Raw genomic sequence first — 4,548 nt, forward strand, 5'->3', positions numbered from 1 at the left:
TTACAAGATTTGGGAAATGGATTAGGTGGAGTCACCTTTTTCGTGCAGTCACGACATTTGTGGTGATCTGACTATGATCGGGCGTTAAAGCAAATGTATATTTAAGTTTATTTAATAATATTAAATATATTGCACTTAAATCAAAACCGTTCGATCTTGATCAGACGGTCTGTGACGCATGATTGTTTAACTCCAATGAATTTACGACTGCATCGAATCCTAGTCCCAAAGTAATTATTATTGTTTCAAAATTTATTATAAGTTCAAATAAATTTATTATAGAGAATTCGAATTCAATTATTTATAAACAATTCTTGGTCACACTTTGCTGCGAAACTCTATTTGGAGATATGGGCAAGTCAATGGGCTCTGCCGAGGGAAGTTTCATATCATTGTCCTATTATCCTAAGATAATATAATTTATTGTTTGTTTCATTTCATCACCATCACTTTAGAGTAGAAATCTATAATTGCATGGAAATTAGGAAAGGAAAAATGAAAAAAAAAAGAAAAAATAATTAAATTATTGGGTTCCAACACAATTATTAAATATATCATGGAATATTTTATCATAAACAATGTTTCATAGATTTTTATCTAGTGCAAAAAATCATTCTTCCCTATATGATATTTGTGCACTCTCTTAAGTCTTGTACTCCAAGGAACTTTAGGAACAAATGGAAGCAAACAATTACATCGATGACTATCGGTACACCGTGGAATCCGAGGAGGCTTACACTTAACATCTATACATTCAGAATCATTAATACAATCGACTGTAATGAAAAATAAAACACAAAAATGTTATTAATGAAAAAGAAAACACAAAAATGTTAAATGTAAATAAGAACATTTTAGATGGATGAAAAATGGCTTACCGTCTTCAACACTTGTTGCCACAAGAAATAGGGAAAGAAAACAGATCATAACATAAATAAACGTCATAAGTTTAGCCATATATTTCCCTCTTAATTTGCATATAACAAATAAAAAATGATTTGATTACCTTGTAATGAATAAAGGGCAAACTTTGTTGGCACAATTTAAATGGTTTTTACCACGCTTATAAAATGACTCTTAGGATGCGTTTGATTCGTAAAACAGCAAGTACCGGACAGAACAGTACAGGACTGGACAAAACTGTACCGAAGAGATATAGGGCGATAATATCCTTATATTCGAAAAATAAAATGGGTATTTTCGTATTTTTCATAGTTGTAATGTAGACAAAAAGTTGTCTCGTGGTTCGGTGAGGGACAAACAATCTTGTTTTTGTCCTGTCCCTTGCTACCTAATTTGTCTAGTCTCATAACCAGTTTAAAATCAAACAGGGTACAACAAAAGTTATTCAGTCCAGTCCCCTGATTTTTAGCAGATCAAACGCACCCTTAAGTCTTAAGTATGTCGTGTTTTGTGCCTCTGAACCAACTCCCTCTGAACCACTACACCCACTGCCTCGACGGAGTAACCATGCCAAAACCGACAAAAGCTGGTGGTGGGCGGTCAGAACACCCAGAAGAAGAAAATATAACACGAAACAACAGAACCCGACGCCGATTCTGACACGGTGGTGTGGAGGGCTGCCTGCATCGTTGTCGCACCACCACCACCTTGTCTACATGGTGAAGAGAAAATTTTGGATTTGAGAGAGATGAAGTAGATCTGAAAGTTAGAGAGAGGTCAGAGAGAAAGTTCTTTAGAGAATGCAAACCTTATAAAAACCAATTTTTTTTGTCCTCTTCACCCTTCTCTCATCTTCCATGAAATAACTTTGAAAGAAACACACTTCGCAAGTTAACGTGTGAACTATTCATTCGCCTAATTTTCTATTTTTTGTCAAACTTATCAACTCTTGTAGCCTTGATACATGTCTATTGTAAGTATAAAGGTAAACTTAATTGGTCATATCAAATAAAGTAACAATTCAGGATAGCTATATTTACGATGTGCGTGTGTGTGTGTGTGTGTGTGTGTCAGTGTGTCTGATGGTTCCATAATGTCACAACCGCTCCAGTGGCAAATTAAAATATGATATAAGATAATGACCACATTTTTATAAGGTACACTTGTTAAAGTGTAAAAATGTAAGTTGAGTTCGCATTCTAAATAGCGAAAGCGAGAACTGTTCGCATTCTACATAGTGAATGACAATATTTTATACACAAACGCGACGTCTGCGCCCCCCATAAATGAAAAAAATCATGAAATAAAGAGTTTGCTTTCTAGATAGCAAAGTACAGCTGATTTCACTTTCTAGATAACAAACTGCAGCTGAGTTCGCTTTCTAGAATGCGAACTCATTTTTTCATGATTTTTTTCATTATAGGGGGTGCATACGTTGGCTTTGAGCTAAAAATATGTCACTCGCTATTTAGAGTGCGAAAAAGTACTTGCATCCTAGAATATTATTCACAAAAAGTGCTCGCATCCTGAAATTTTAGTCTTTGAATTGTTTAGTTGAACTTTATTGCCTTTGGGCCAATTAGAATATTATCCATTATGATACTATTTATGTGTAGTCTTTATTCATTTGAAATCGATCAATGAAAAATGAAGAACTTATGTTCAGGGACGGGAGGCACGTACTAAGTTGTGTGGACACATGCCTCCACAAATTTTTTAAGAATTTTTTTTATATAGAGCATATATTGTCATACTAATACTAATATGTATATGTTATGTTCACACTTTAACCAAAACACACCAATATAAAGTTGTTATGAGAGTCTAAAAGTTAAACTCATTAGCACAAATAATGATTTCTTATACGGAACATATGGTTTTTTGAGAGTTAATATTAGTGTAGCAAATTTAAATCCCTTTTTTTCTTTTATTCTTTTATTTAACAACAAATAATGAAAAAAAAATTCAAAAGAAAGTCAGGTTCAAAGCACCAATCAACTTATTCCTCATGCACTTGATGAATGTAGAAGCATAAAATTGGATCCATCTATGGAATAAAATTGGGATTTGATTTTCAAATGCTTCCTAATTATCAAGAATGAGATGCAAAATAGCATGAAAGATTAATGGTTAACTGATTCTTTAGTTATATATAGAGATATGTTTTTATTGAAATTTAAAATGAAAAAATATTTCGATATTTCCCAAAGATATCAATTGTAGAGAATATTTCTTTTGATAATTTGAGGGTATTTATCCACCAACCAATAAGAAAATGTCACATAAATAAATATACATGTGAATCATGTGATATCCACAGTTAACTTTTGACCAAATTTTATTTTACATATGACTTGTTTTCTTGGCTAAATACGCTCAAATTATCAAAGGACAATGTAGAAAAAAAATCACATATATTAAGGCTACAAATTAAAATTACACATATCATGCCCCCATTATTCAAGATTTCTGGCTCCGTCACTGCTTATGTTTATTTTTTTTTCCCATTATGATACTATTTATGTGTAGTCCTTTAGATAGTTTTTATTGCATTCTTTAGTAATAGTATAGTTCTTATAGTTTCTTAGCTTGGTAAGAATTATCTTCCTATCGATTGGTGCTATTAATATTTTTTTTATTATCATGAAAGGTTAAAAAATAAATTATATGGAATAATTTGAATTTTGTTTGCCACCTCCTTAAGTGTGTAAAGAGGCACAAACACAAACTTCAATGTAGTTAAGAGACATTTTATAACAATTTTAATTTTACAAATTTTATTTTTTCAATTTTATGGGTTGGAATCAAATTCATGACCTCTTTATCCTTCCACTCCCTTTACAATTCTATAAGTACTAAAATCTATGTGACTTGTGCAAAGAAAGTTTGAGCTTTATACATTATCAATCAATAAAATCATTTTCTATTTATTATATGCAAAGGGGGAATAATATATGGAAAAATTTATGAAGTTTATTTATGTTATGATCTACTTTCTTTTCCTATTTCATGTTGCAACAAGCATTAAGCGTAAGCTATTTTTCATTCTTCTAAAATGTTCTTAATATACGTCTAACATTATGCCATTTAATTAAGGGTCATGCTAACCGGTGCCCCCGGGGCACTGGTTAAGGAAACCAAAATTAGAAAGTTTTGAAAAGAAAATAACACTTTTTAAACTTTCGAGAAGTTGACTGCACAAATTCCAATGTCAAATTACTATTTTTGCATCCTTAACTAGTGCCCTGGGAGCACTGTTTAGCATTTTCCTTTAATTAATAACATTAATTCTTGTGTTATCTTTTTCATTACAGCTGAGTGTCTTGATGACTCTGACTGTGCACATGTTAAGTGTAAGCCTTTATGGATTCCAAAGTGTAAAAGTAATAATCAATGTGCTTGTTTCCTTCCAAATCTTACCAAAATGCCTTGGGGTCCGTTTGATCTGGAAAATATAAAAATGGGAAAGAATAATATAGAACAGTACAAGAAAAAACAGCACAGGACAAACATTTAAGGTATTGAACAAACTTCGTGTTATGCGATGTTTGATGGACAAAAGGTTATTTGAGTATTTTAGACAATTTGTGCAGATGGACAAAAAGTTACCCAATAATTTAATTTTCATTTGCTTTCTTTTTATTA

The 4,548-nt window shown here is 31.9% G+C and overlaps 2 long non-coding RNA genes across 2 annotated transcripts; one reads left to right on the plus strand and one right to left on the minus strand.

Annotated features, from left to right (window-relative positions):
* Positions 1-531: 531 nt before the first annotated feature.
* On the minus strand, positions 532-1,020 carry LOC123905802. The gene is made up of 2 exons (XR_006808515.1): positions 879-1,020; positions 532-776 (listed from the first exon to the last, which is right to left on the minus strand). It is a non-coding gene; the product is annotated as an uncharacterized LOC123905802 (long non-coding RNA).
* Positions 1,021-3,607: 2,587 nt separating this feature from the next.
* Positions 3,608-4,548, plus strand: LOC123905803. Its single transcript, XR_006808516.1, has 2 exons — positions 3,608-3,933; positions 4,218-4,548. It is a non-coding gene; the product is annotated as an uncharacterized LOC123905803 (long non-coding RNA).

This window comes from Trifolium pratense, linkage group LG2 (genome assembly GCF_020283565.1).
Source record: "Trifolium pratense cultivar HEN17-A07 linkage group LG2, ARS_RC_1.1, whole genome shotgun sequence".
Lineage (NCBI taxonomy): Eukaryota > Viridiplantae > Streptophyta > Magnoliopsida > Fabales > Fabaceae > Trifolium > Trifolium pratense.